This window comes from Haemaphysalis longicornis, unplaced genomic scaffold (assembly GCF_048455015.1).
Source record: "Haemaphysalis longicornis isolate Haplotype H1 unplaced genomic scaffold, Haemaphysalis longicornis Haplotype H1 scaffold_17, whole genome shotgun sequence".
Taxonomy (NCBI): Eukaryota; Metazoa; Arthropoda; class Arachnida; order Ixodida; family Ixodidae; genus Haemaphysalis; species Haemaphysalis longicornis.
This window is the reverse complement of record NW_027526276.1, coordinates 2,100,136-2,114,678: the sequence shown is the minus strand read 5'-3', so window position 1 is coordinate 2,114,678 and position 14,543 is coordinate 2,100,136. Positions and strand designations below refer to the sequence as shown.

General features: G+C 46.2%; 1 non-coding gene across 1 annotated transcript; it reads right to left on the bottom strand.

Moving 5' to 3' along the window:
* Positions 1–4,386: 4,386 nt before the first annotated feature.
* On the bottom strand, positions 4,387–4,511 carry LOC144166446 (U5 spliceosomal RNA). The gene has a single exon (XR_013321679.1). It is a non-coding gene; the product is annotated as a U5 spliceosomal RNA (small nuclear RNA).
* Between the last annotated feature and the right edge of the window lie 10,032 nt (positions 4,512–14,543).

Below are 14,543 nucleotides of genomic sequence, written 5' to 3'. Positions count from 1 at the left end.
ACAAGCTTCACATCGGCAAAAAACCTACTTCTACGATACTACGACTGAAACCGTCGTGTTGCTTGACAGATAGCTAGATAGCGGTGCGCGAGTACAAGTTCCTATGCTGTCTACTTCACCCCGCACAGGTATGTTACTATCACTGGCTTTTACACACATACGGAGTGTAATACACAAGCGCCTGCAAGTTTGTTCTTTTTGAGATGACAGCAAAGTGAATATTCTTGCTTTTACGGAAACGTGGTTGCAGCCTGACATAGCTGACAACGAAATTTTGCCCGGAAGTGATGATTATGAAATATATCGGAGGGATAGGACGAATAGAAGGGGTGGTGGCGTTGTCCTGGCAATCAAGAAAACTATTCCGTCATACGTGATAACATGCCACACTGATGTCGAATATCTATGGGTCGTTTGTTTAACTGGTTCTGTAAAAATTCTGTTAGGTGTTTGTTACCGTCCCCCGGATTCCCCTTATTCGTTTATGACCGACCTGCGTGCCAGTCTGACAACAGCGACTCAGTTGTGCTTTGTTGACAAAATATATCTCCTTGGCGACTTGAACTTTCCAGATATCGATTGCGTTAACTTAACATCATCTTGCCATGCTTCCGAAGAACTAATCAACATAACCCTGGATTTTAATCTGTTCCAAGTTGTTAATGAGCCAACACGAGGCACTAACCTACTGGATTTAGTATTTACATCTGAACCGGAAACCATTCAGTCTGTATCACATTTCGATGGATTTAGCGATCATAACATGCTCCTAGTTAACCTAAACGTACCCTTAACATCCACTGGTTTCAATGTTAAAAAAATTTACGATTACAATAGAGCCAACTACGATAAGGTGAACAAAGAACTAGATATATTTCATGCCTTCGTTTGAGAGTCGTTCAATTGATGAAAACTGGTCGCTTTTCAGGGATAAAATGGCTGCTTTGGTTACAAAATACGTACCGCTCATTTCTATCTCAAACGATAGAACAAATCCATTGTTTAATAGGGGTCTCCACACTCCACAAACAAAGAAACAATAAAAAGCGATTATACAAGAACGCCAGGCGTGTAGGTACTCCTCAGGCATGGCAGAAGTATAAAGAATGTTTACAAAAATACATGTTCGCTTTAATAGCTGCTAAAAATAAATATTTGTCATGCGACCTGCCTTCAATCCTTAAAACCAATCCAAGGAAGTTTTGGCAAGAAATATCCCCCCGAAAGAATGGCCATACAATTTTGCTGCACGGTGACGACCACATTCCCATTTCCGACGTTAATTGTGCTAGTGTCTTCAACACGTTTTTTTCGTCAGTTTTTACCCAGGAAAACTTTTCCAACGTTCCCCTTTTCGATGACCTTGATTGCCCATATATGCAACCAATTTCTCTTACTGTCGAAGGTATTCAAGCTTTATTAAGCAACCAAAAACTGTCCACGTCCGCAGGAGTAGATAACATAAACTCAAAACTTTTAAAAAACACGAAATCAATTTCAAGTGTGATCTTATATCACATATTCACGCAGTCATTATCCTCTGGCCAGTTGCCTAGGGACTGGAAAATAGCTAAAATCGTGCCGAAACATAAATCGGGTAATAAAAACTCACCGGACAACTACCGCCCAATTTCGCTAACGTGTATCTGCTGTAAGATGCTGGAGCACATTATCGCTTCGAACATTTACTGTCATCTTGAGACCAATAAATTCTTTTTCGCTAACCAGCACGGTTTTAGGAAAGGCTTTTCGTGTGATACGCAGCTTTTTGAATTCACCACGGACTTGCACAATAACATGAACAGTAAATCGCAAAGTGATTGTATCTTCCTGAGTTTTTCGGGCGTTTGATTGTGTAGCCCACTGCCGTTTAATCAGTAAATTATCCGCGTTCCGATTAGATTCTTTAACTTTATCTTGGCTTCGTAACTTCCTTTCCATGCGTGAACAGTTCACGGTGGTTAATGGTTCTGCTTCGCCGCTTTCCCCTGTCACCTCTGGTGTGCCTCAAGGCAGCGTTCTTGGCCCCTTACTTTTTTTAATATTTATTAATGTCCTACCTTCTCGCGTAACATCTTGCATGCGACGTTTTGCTGACGATTGCATAATCTACCGGAAAATAAATAACCCTAGTGACCATGTAACGCTTCAAAATGATTTAAGGCTATCTGCGACTGGTGCAATACGTGGCAAATGTCTCTGAACGTGGCAAATGATCTGATTCTGATTGTAGGGTTTAACGCGCCGACGCAACGCAGGCGATGAGGCGCGCCGTAGTGGAGGGCTCCGGATTAATTTCGACCACCTGGGGATCTTTAACGTGCGCCGAAATCTCGTACACACGGGCGTTTTTTGCTTTTCGCCTCCATCAGAAAAGCGGCCGCCGCGGCCGGGAATCGAACCCGCGACCTCGTGCTCAGCAGCGCAACGCCTTAGCCACTGAGCCACCGCGGCGGGTGAACGTGGCAAATGTCTCTGAGCAAATGCCAAACATTTTCTTTCAGCCGAAAACGCGTTAACTCTAATTTTTCGTACTTCCTAAACAACCATTTAATTACTGACGCTTTGAATTATAAATACCTAGGCGTGCTCTTAATGGCTAACCTTTCGTGGTCCACCCACATTAACGCCATATACGCTAAAGCTTCGCGATCACTGGGATACTTACGTCGAAATCTGCATGCTGCGCCCTCTAATATTCGTCAACTAGCCTATAAAACTTATGTATTACCACAGTTAGAGTTCACTTCTTCCGTTTGGTCCCCCTACCAAAATTACTTAATTGAAAAAATAGAAGCAGTGCAGAATCGGGCTGCATGGTTTATAACCAAGTCATATAACTTCGGCTCTAGTATAACAAAAATAAAACACGATCTTTCACTAGAAACACTGCATCTGCGCCGGCAAATCGCTCTCCTGTGCATTTTTCACAAATACATTCATAGCACCAGATATTCCCCTTTGCGCATTATAACCCCTGTTTCCACATCACAAAGATTATTAACCAACGTAGCTTCGCACGCATGTACGGCACCACCAACCCATTTAATTCATCCGCTCTTCCACGAACTATCCGCTTGTGGAATGATCTTCTTGATACCATCGCGTCGCTGCCTAACCCAGAAACATTCCGTCATCACTTGCAGATCTGTTTTTCAGAATGAACAGGAATGATTCCGTTCGCATCGGTTTTTTCTTAGTTTCGCATTGTGTTTTACTTGATGATGTTCTTATTTTTTGTATAAGTCTCTTGCCGTTGTTACGATGATGTGATGAAGTTCTTTTTTATTTGACAGCTTACTTGACTTGTTGATATCTGTATATGACATGACTAATTATTGTATAACTCTTGTTCGTTATTTTGGTGTGATTTCCTCCACAAGCCCCTCTTACTCAATGCCCTGCTGGGCCTGTAAGATACCTTGAATTAAAAAAAAACATATTTATATATATATAAGGGAAATGAGGGGCTCGGTGAAGTAAGCTGGAATAAGGGTTGGCAGACAAGAAAACCTCGGAAAGGAAAGGGGGGAATGTGGTAGGTAATAGAAACAGATGAAAAATTTTGTGAGTCAGGAAGAAAGTAGTGAAAAAATGCTGACCAGGTGGGATTCGAACCCACAGATAGCGCCCGGTTCGGATCTCTCCCGGCGGGCGCTTTTTTAACACTTTCTTTCTGACTCAAAAATCATCACCTGTTTCTATGCATATATATATATATATATATATATATATATATATATATATATACATACATATATTAATATGTATATATATTCAGAGGCTCGACCACATAAATGAAAGGCGATGTTTGTTCGAATACACGTTACGTTTCGTGGTACTTTGAAAGGAGCTTGCTCAACAGCCCCGGAGTCGTGGCCAGAATCGAGAGCCAAACGAGAACATTTGGAGAAAATTATGAGGAAGGCGTCGACGCATCATGGCGGAACTTTGGGCGTCCTTGCTCGTCTGACGTGAACGAGCGAGCCAGTTGGGGACACTCCTCCGCACGTTGGGCGACGTTGGAGACTGAGGAGCCTTTAGGCACAACGGGACTGTAGCAGAGTATCGTGTCAAGCAGGCACGACGGCTCGCGTCCATACAGAAGGAAGGGAGACAAACCCGCGGTAGCTTGCTTGGCAGTGTTGTAGGCCTAGGTAACGAATGAATGAATCATATCCCAGTTGGAATGGTTGGATGATACATACATTGCCAGCATGTCCCCCAAGGTAGGGTTAAAACGTTCGGTTAAGCCGTTCGTCTGCGGGTGATATGGAGTAATCGTGCGGTGGACGATGCGGAAGGCCTTTAGGAGCGCTTGAATGACATCTTGAAGTGCAGAGGTGCGCTGCCTGACACGAAACGTAGGACAGGGTTAATACCACAAAAACAGACAAAGTGAGGCCTTGCAAAAATTGGCTGTTAAAGCTCATTGAACAGCCCCTCCCCACGGTGATCTTAGTAAAAGGCGAAAGATCAATCCGCACTGCCTTGAGGGGAGGCTTGAGCGTGTAGGTGCGAATACGCAGTGGGCTTGAATCCAGCTCCCGTACCTCCTTGTACCATAAGAGCTACCTCTGCACTTCAAGATGCTAAAACACCAATTAGCCCACTCCCAAGCCTTGCTTGAATGACGTCAGAAATATACGTCCCCTTCACGGAGAAGTTTCCCAGGAGCGCCGTGACGTAGGATGATGCGGTTGAGTAGAAATTTTGCAATGGCGTCGGCAGTACCGCCACGCAGCGCAGCTGTTTCGGCGTACCGTTTCAGGTGGTCGACGGCTAGGATGACCCCCCTAGTGCCAGCCGCCGTACAGGGGAGGATTCCGTAGAGATCGATTCCTACCAGGTCAAAAGGTCGAATCGGGCACGCCAAAGCCTGCATCGGGCCAGACGCAAGTGGGGGTGGTGGCTTGCGCCGTTGACAGTCCGTGCAAGAGCGAACCTAACCACGAACTAAGCCGTACATACCACGCCAGTAATATCGCAGTCTAAGGCATTCGTAGCTGATTAGCACGCCGGCGTGGGCGCACTGAAGCTCACTTTGAAAATGGTCGCACACTTCAGAGCGCAGATAGCGGGGAATGACGACCAGCCATTTGCGCCCATTAGGGTGGTTGTTCTGCCTGTAGAGCAAGCCATCACGAATAGCGAAGTGGGGCGCTTGACTCCGAATTGCTCGAGGTACAGACGAGTTCGACGGGTTCGAAAGGTAGTTGCAAAGTGACATGACCAACGCAACTTTTCGCTGTTCAGATGGCATAAAACTCACGTCAAAAAGCGATACAACGCACTCAGAAGGGGAATTAGTCTTCTCGTCAGGCAACATCGGACACCGAGAGAGGGCGTCAGCGTCGTGGTGCTTGTGGCCACAGCCATACATCACGTGGATGTCAAAGTCATGAAGGCGGAGTGCCCAAAGCGCCAGTCGGCCAGAAGGGTCTCTCAGGGAAAAGAACGAACAAAGCGCATGATAGTCCGTGACCACGTCGAAAGGTCGGCCATACAGATAAGGACGAAACTTCGAGAAGGCCCGCACAATTGCAAGCATTCCCGCTCAGTGACAGAGTAATTCGACTCCGAAGGTGTGAGTGCGGCTCACGTAGGCGACCACGTGTTCGTGGAACCCGGCCTTTCTTTGAGCCAGAACAGCACCCAGACAAACTCCACTCGCACCGGTGTGAATTTCAGTTAGGGCCGACGGGTCGAAATGGCGGAGAATTGGCAGGGACGTGAGGAGGCGACGTAGGGTTGTAAAGGCCTTATCGCAAGCCGATGACCATGCCAAAAGACCCGTCTTGTTGCCAGGACGTTGTGTCAATGGCGCGATGATGGAGTCAATGTTACGCACTAAGCGGCGGAAAAACGAGCATAGGCTGATGAAGCAACGAAGCTCTTTGATCGTGTCGGCTTCGGGAATTCCGCCACGGCACGAAGCTTGGCCGAATCGGGAAGAACACAATCTCTGAAAACGACGCGGCCAAGGATCGTCAGCTGGCGAGCAGCAAATCGGCACTTCGGTAGGTTGAGTTGAAGGCCTGCGTCCTTCATACAGGCTAAAACATGCTCGAGCCGCCTTAGATGCGTGGAAAAGTCGGTTGGAATACTACGACGTCGTCCAGGTAACACAGACATATCTTCCATTTTAAGCCACGAAGAATATTGTCCATCATACGTTCGAATGTGGCGGTTGCGTTGCACCGGCCGAATCGCATGACGTTAAATTTATATAAACCATCAGGAGTAACAAAGGCTGTTTTCCGACGATTCGCATCTGCCATCGGGACTTGCCTGTATCCGGAGCGTAAATCAAGGGACGAAAAATATCCTGCTCCTTGAAAGCAATCTAGGGCGTCGCCGATGCGTCGTTACGGGTAAACATCTTTGCGAGTTATTTTGTTTACGCGATGGTAGTCGACACAGAAACGATGGAACCATCCTTTTTACGCAGAGTACTACTGGCGACAGCCAGGGGCTGTTTGATTGTCGAATGATAACGCGCTGGATCATGTTGCCCTCTTGTTCATCAGTTACGCTCCTTTCGGAAGGGGCAACCCGGTAAGACAGCTGACTCAAAGGCGCGTGGGAGCCGGTGTCGATAGGGTTGCGCACCGTCGTGGTACGACCAAGCGACGTCTGCGCAGTGTCAAAGGATGAATTAAATTGACCCAGCAGTTTTATCAGTTGGTGTCGCTGGGGCGTCGCAAGGTCGGCGTCAATGGCACGACGGGAAACTTCCGGGGAGAGCCGAGATGCATTGGCAGGAGGTGGGCAGAGTCCGGTCACCTCAACGTGCGGACTCGCCTAAAGCGGCAATGAAAACGGCGGACTCCACGGAGTCGGCGCGTGCAAGGCACTCGCCGCGGAGCAAAGAGCGAGGACTAGCTCCAGGATTAAAAACGAACAGGGCGCTTTGACCATCGCGGAGAATGAGCAAGGTGAAAGAAAGCAACAGACATCGGCGTTGGTAGAACAAATGCGAAGGCGTGAAAAGGGCATTGACGTCGGAAGGAAGATGGCAGACTAAGGGCAAAGGGACGGTGGAGCATGAAGGGATAGTGGTGTCGTCGGCGACAGATACTTTACGGAAAGTGGTGTTAGAGAAATTTCAGTTGGTATATCAAGCGGCGAAAACAACTCAACTTCGCCTTGGGCGCAGTCAATAATAGCGTTGCACCGGAAGAGCAAATCCCATCTCAGGATGACTTCATGTGAGCACGAAGGAAGGGCAATGAACTGAACAATATACAGAACGTCTTGGATAAACACCCGGGCAGTACGCGTACCTACTGGTTCGTTCGAACGTGCTGAAGCAGTACGTAAGGGTGGTCCGAAATGCGGCGTCATAATCTTTTCCAGGCGGCGGCAAAGCTATAGGTGGATAACTGAAACGGCGGCTCCAGTGTTGACAAGCGCATGAGTGGCGACTCCACATATTACGAAGTCGACGACGTTGGTGGGTGAGAAGGTTGGTCTTGAACATTTCGACGATGACGCAGCTCTTGCCTACGGAACTGCGGCGCCTAGTTTTCCGCTTCAGGAGGCAAGGGGTGCCGCCGCATTGGCGAAAGTGAACGGCGTCGCGGCGATTGGTGACTGTTGGTGGTGTCGCGTGAGTTGGCGGGCGGAGACGTCTCGGCAAAACTGGTCGGAGCACGAGGCATCGGCTGCGGCAAGACATAGGGCTCGTTCCAAAAAGGCTGCCGTGCAGGCATCCCCCCGCGGGGGCAGTAACGCGCCACGTTTCCGGGAGTTAAACAAACAAAGCAGATTGGGCGATTATCCGGCGTGCTGCAAGCGGTGGTCGAAAATGACGGGTCAAGCAGTACGGGTGGCGGCCTCTGCAACACAGGCGGCACCGGCAGGTAGCTGGGATACGTTGTTCTTCCTGTGAGCTCAGTGGGTAGTCGCGGCATGACCGGGACGATTGGTTGACGTGTGACGGCTTCGGCAGAAGGCCTGGAGATAGCGTCGGGATAGGTTAAAGGTCCGGGAACAGGTAGCGTTTGCACAGAGGTCATGTACGTGGGCGGAACAGCAGGTGGTGTCTGTTGTGCGATGCCGCACCGATGAGCGAAGCGGTCACAGGTGCGTGTTGGCGGGAGCATGGTATGGTATCTGGCACCTGCTGCTGGATAGCACTTCAAAAGTAAGGGGCAAGGGTGGCGTCAGACGTTGGTGTGAAGGGAACTAGGAAAAGCTGGCGGGCAACTTCTTCCCGTATGAACTGCTGAATGCACGGAGACAGAGTGTTGTTGTCGCTACCAGCAGTTAAACTCGACACATCCGGGCCAATGGGTCGCCGTGTGAGAGCTAGCTGTCTCCTGAGCTCATCATAGCTCTACCACAAGTTGACGACGTCGGTGAGCTTTTGGGGATTCTTCGCCAGCAGCATTTTAAAGGCGTAATCGGAAATGCCTTTGAGGATGTGCTTATTGGATCCTCGTCACTCATTGTGGCGCTCACTCTCGGGCACAAATCGACAACGTTGTCGATGTAACTGGGGAAGTTTTTACCGGGCTGCTGCGCTCGTTCTCGCAGGCGCTGCTCTGCGTGAAGCTTCCGCACTGAAGGGCCACCGAAGTGTTCCGAAAACCTGGATTTGAATTCCGACCACGTGGGGTATCGCTTTGCGTGGTTGCCATACCAAAGCTCGGCCGCAGCGGTCAGGTAAAATTCCACGTTGTTCCGCTTCACGTTGTCATTCCGGTTGTTGTGGGCGCTTACTATATCGTACGTGGCGAGCCAGTCTTCCACGTCCTGCTTGTCTGTGCCATTGAAGAATGGGGGATCCCGGTGACGAATGGAACCGGAGCAGATGATGGTCGTCGAAGTACGTACTGGCAGGGGGCTCTGTCTCGCGATGAGGATCCATGGCGCTGGGGAGCGTCAGGGAGCGAAGTTCCAGCGTATAGAGAGGTGAGGACCACAGCAACCTTCACTAATTCTAAGGGGATGTTTTGCTCAATGCAACGTAGCCGACGGAAGGCCTTGAAGGACCGATATCCAAGATGGAGTGGGTTCACAGACGCGCGCCTGCCGTCTTCATTGTCGGTGGTTTTCGTTTCGATTGTCATGGTCGAAGCTGCTTTCGGCGCTCAGGAGTACGGCGCACTGTCGTTTTTTCTTCACTCTCGTCTGTACTATTCATCTCCTCTACAATTTATATATATATATATATATATATATATATATATATATATATATATATATATATACATTTACGTAAATTAATACAAAATCTATAAATTCACTGACGGCCAAAAACTAGTCTAACAATTCCCCTGTGCCTCATTTGGCGTTGGAGACTGCTGGCATTTCTTTCTGTATTTCCTAACGAGCCCCTCATTTCCAAATCGTATTATTCTGCGAAAACTTAGCGAGGGCCTCGGTTCTGGCAGCCTTGATGCCAAGCTAGCATAACAGGGTTTCCCACCAGTTACCCGCTCATGACAGGCTGTACACCTTCGAATCATGCCCCGTGGTTCGAAAAGAAGGTCCCCTTTTCCCCGTATAGTCTGACTGGCGCTGGCTACCACCCTCAAGCGTCAGATACAGTAGTAGTAAAATATAAATACCCCAGAAAGTGAAGGAGAACACAGTCGCCCTGATAGCCGAATTGGTAAGGCATTCGAGATCTAACCGAAAGGCGTGGGTTCGGTGCCCCCTCTCAGCGCATGTTTTCTTTCTGTCTTTCTTTCTACGTACATTAAAAAATATATATAAAATCACGAACGTTCAAAAAATAGTCTAACCATTCCCCTATGCCTCCTTTGGCGTTGTAGACTGCCGGCATTTCTTCCCGTATTTCCTAACAAGCCCCTCATTTCCAAATCATATTATCCTGCGAAAACTTAGCGAGGGCCTCGGTTCTGGCAGCCTTGATTCCAAGGTAGCATAAGAGAGTTTAACTCCAGTTACCCGCTCATGACAGGCTGTAAACGTTCGAATCACGTCCCGGGGTTCGAAAACAAGGTCCCCTTCTCCCCGTATAGTCTGACTAACGCTGGCTACCACCCTCAAGCGTCAGATACAGTAGTAGTAAAATATAAATACCCCAGAAAAGGAAGGAGAACACAGTCGCCCAGATAGACGAATCAGTGAGACAGTCAAGATCTAATCGAACGGCGTGGGTTCGGTCCCCACTCTTACGCGTGTTTTTCTTTCTTTCTTTCTTCGTACAATTATAAAAAATATATAACTTCACTAACGGTCAAAAAATAGTCGAACCATTCCCCTATGCCTCCTTTGGCGTTATAGACTGCCGGAATTTCTTTCTGTATATATACTTATATTGTAGCAATGATACCGAGCAGCTCTTGTAACGCCATCGGCTTATCCGGGTATGCGCCACATCAAGAAAGAGTGCCATGCAATCGTGGCTAATCTATGCACGACGGTATGCGCGCACGCTGGTAGCAGTGGAAGAAGTACGGCAGAAGGTGCTTGGCGCGTGTGTTTGGCCATCGTCTGTACACTTGCACCTGCGCTCGCCTTGCTTCTGCTCCTGCCAATAAACAACGTTCGGTCTACTACCGGAGGGTCAACTATATCCCTTACAATATATATATATATATATATATATATATATATATATATATATCTATATATATATATATATATATATATATATATATATGTATGTATATATATATATATATATATATATATATATGTATATATATATAGATATATATATGTATATATGGTTATTTATTTACGGATACCTTACAGGCATTGGTGAGGGCATTGTGTAAGAAGGGCTAACAAAGGCCTCAGTACAAGTTTAATAAACACGACAAGCAAATGCGTAAAAGGAGCCAGAAGGTAAGCGCGAAACATTACATGGAAACTGGAACAAGATATCTATAAGCGGACATTACATATAATCACAGAACCACATAAAAGACAACTCATGGCCCATAGCATTAGAAAAACTATAAAATATCTGTAACTGCAATTGACAAAAGAATGTAGCATAACGAATACGAAATGTCCTAAGAGCACTTACAAGAAATCTGAACAAATTGATCGGATATCTTTTAACAAACAAAAATAAAACAAGAAAGATCAGTGTGCAGAATGATTTACAAAAGTACTTTCGCCGAGCACAAAAAGTGCCATATACAATCAAGAACAAAGTGCTGAAACCTTAATTTAGTATCTGAAGTGCAAGACCAATTTGTTTCAGAAGGAATATGGGTTTGGGTCTGATACCGAGTTTTCGGGGAGATCATTCCACAACGTGTTGGCTCGAGGCAATGCGGATGCGTTATATCTGTATCCAACGACGTCGGGGTATATATATATATATATATATATATATATATATATATATATATATATATATATATATATATATTTATATATATATATATGTATATATATATATATTTATATATATATATATTTATATATATATATATATATATATATATATTTTTTTATAGCAGTGTGTCGAACGGAAAGAAATACCGGTTCTGTTGTGGTTCTAGTTCAGGTTAAATCATTTCGTTCTGTTCAGTTCTGGTTCTACCAAATGACAGACAGTGCGGTTTCACGAACAGGTTCCGGAGCTTGAACCGGTTCGCGAACCGGTTCGATGAGTTGAATTATCACTCAAATTAGTAAAAAAACATTTAGTAGTTAGAAATGCAGTCAAATCAAAATACAAACGAAACATCGAATTGCTGCTGTTCCCTATGTGCAGGGGGAAATTGCAAAGCAAACTTTAAACAATTACGAGATATTAAAAAACAGATGAATTACCGAGGATTTTTCACCTTTTTCCTCTCCCACCCTTTATTTTCCCTTGCAAGTATTGATAAAAGCGCCACCAAGAGATATGACGGTGGGATATATTATCTGCCCCTTCCTTTTTTGTTGAAATCGCTCATCGTCGCTATGGAATAGCCCATCACGCTAACCTTGAAGCGTTAAATGTAGGCCTGCATACTGGATCGTTCGAACATCATCACCATCATCATCATCACCACCAGCCTATCTACGCCCACTGCAGGGCAAAGGCCTCTCCCATTGTTCTCCAATTACCTCGGTCCTGTGCCAACTGTGACCAATTTATCCCCGCAAACTTCTTAATCTCATCTGCCCATCTAACTTTCTGCCGCCCCCTGCAGCGCTTGCCTTCTCTAGGGATCCACTCTGTTAACCTTAATGACCAGCGGTTATCTTTCCTTTGCATTACATGCCCTGCCCACGTCCATTTCTTCTTCTTAATCTCTACTAATATTTCCTTAACACGTGTTGGGTCCCTGACCCACTCCGCTCTCTTCTTGTCCCTTAATGTTACACCTATCATTTTCCGCTCCATTGCCCGCAGAGTCGTTCTCAATTTAAGTTGAACCCTCTTAGTGAGCGTCCAAGTTTCTGCCCCGTAGGTGAGTACCGATAAGATGCAGCTGTCATACACTTTCTTCTTCAGCGACAATGGTAGGCTGCCATTCATTATCTGAGAATGTCTGCCATATGCACCCCACCACATTCTGATTCTTCTAATTATCTCTGCCTCATGGCTGGGATCTGAAGTCACAACTTGGCCTAAGTATATATATTCGCTTACCATTTCCACTGCCTCGCCACCTATCTCAAACAGCTGTGCTGTCCCGAGGTTATGGATCATTACTTTAGTTTTCTGCATATTAATTTTCACGCCCACGGTTCCACTCTGTTCGCCCAGTGCGGAAAGCATGCTTGCAATGCGTCCCCCGAGTTACTTAGCAAGGCACCGTCATCAGCAATACGAGGTTACTGAAGTATTCTCCATTAACCCTTACTCCCACCTGTTCCCAATCCAACGTTCTGAATACTTCTTGTAAGCATGCTGTGAATAACATTGGAGAGATTGTGTCTCCTTGTCTGACACCCTTCCTTATAGGTATTTTACTGCTCTTCTTAAGGAGGATGATGGTAGCTGTAGACCCATTGTGGATATCCTCTAGTATTCTTACATAGTGCTGATGTACCCCCTGGATCCGTAATGCCTGAATGACTGCTAGGGTTTCGGCCGAGTCAAATGCTTCCTCATAATCTATGAAGGCTATATATAGAGGTTCAGTATACTTAGCGCACTTCTCTATCACCTGATTGATCGTGTGAATATGGTTCATTGTTGAATAACTTTTGAGGAACCCTGCTTGTTCTTTGGGTTGACTGAAATCTAAGGCTGCAGAGATTCGGTTAGCGATTACCTTGGTAAATACCTTGTAGACGACTGACAGTAAGCTGATCGGCCGGTAATTTTTCAAGTCCTTCATGTCGCCTTTCTTATAAATTAGGATGATGTTCGCGTTCTTCCAAGGTTCCGGTACCATTGCGGTCATTGGGCATTGCGTATACAGGTTTGCCAGTTTTTCAAGTACAATTTCTCCACCATCCTTCAAGAGGTCTGCTGTTATCTGATCCTCACCAGGTGCTTTGCACCCTTTCCTTTCTTTCAAAGCCTTCCTTACTTCTTCGGTCGTTACTGGTGGGATGTCTATCTCCTCTGAACTACTGTCTCGTTCGGCATTATTCTGTATGTCCCGGCTACTGTACAGATCCCTATAGAACTCCTCGGCCACTGTGACTATTTTATCCCTATTTGTGATGACATTGCCTTGCTCATCCTTAGTGCATACATCTGATTTTTCCCCACGCCAAGACGTCTCTTCACTGCTTTCAGGCTACCTCCGTTCTTTACAGCGTATTCGATCCTCTCCATATTATAATTCCGTATGTCAGCTGTCTTACGCCTATTGATTACCTTGGAGAGCTTGGCTAGTTCTATTCTGTCAGCTGCGGTAGAGATTCTCATGGTTTGCCGTTTCCTGATTAGATCTTTCGTCTCCTGTGAAAGTTTACCAGTATCCTGTCTGGCAATAGTGCCCCCGACTTCTACTGCACACTCCGTGATAATGCGTGTAAGGTTGTCGCTGGCTTCCTGTGTCGTAAGCTCGGCTTCCTCGTTAAGGGCGGAATATCGGTTCTGCAGCGCGATCCTGAATTCTTCTACTTTACATCTCACTGTTAGGTCATTTATAGGCTTCTTTCGTACTAGCTTGTTGTGGTCCCTTCTCAAATCTAGCCTAATTGGAGATCTTACCATACGGTGGCCAATACACATTACCCTTCCGAGCCCGTCCACATCCTGCACGACGCCAGGGTTATTGCATATTATGAAGTCTATTTCGTTTTTGTGCTCCCCATTCGGGCTTCTCTAGGTCCACTTCCGACTCTCCCGTTTACAGAAGAAGGTATTCATTACGCGTAGGCCCGAACAATAATGGCGCACAATTTTTATATTTGAAACAGAACAGAAGAATCCTGCAACAGTAAAATAAATACTACCAGTGAATTACATTATTTCGTCACCCTGAATAATTTGTTAGGCGTCACCTTATCGAATGTGTTCAGCCACACTATTGCTAAAAGTAAGGTTAAGATTACCTGGCTGCAGCCGTCGCGGCATCGGAGCACGTGCTAAGCCGTTTCTTTTTCTGCCACAGTTCATGGGATTTTGATAGCAAGTGCTAAACTGTTTCTTT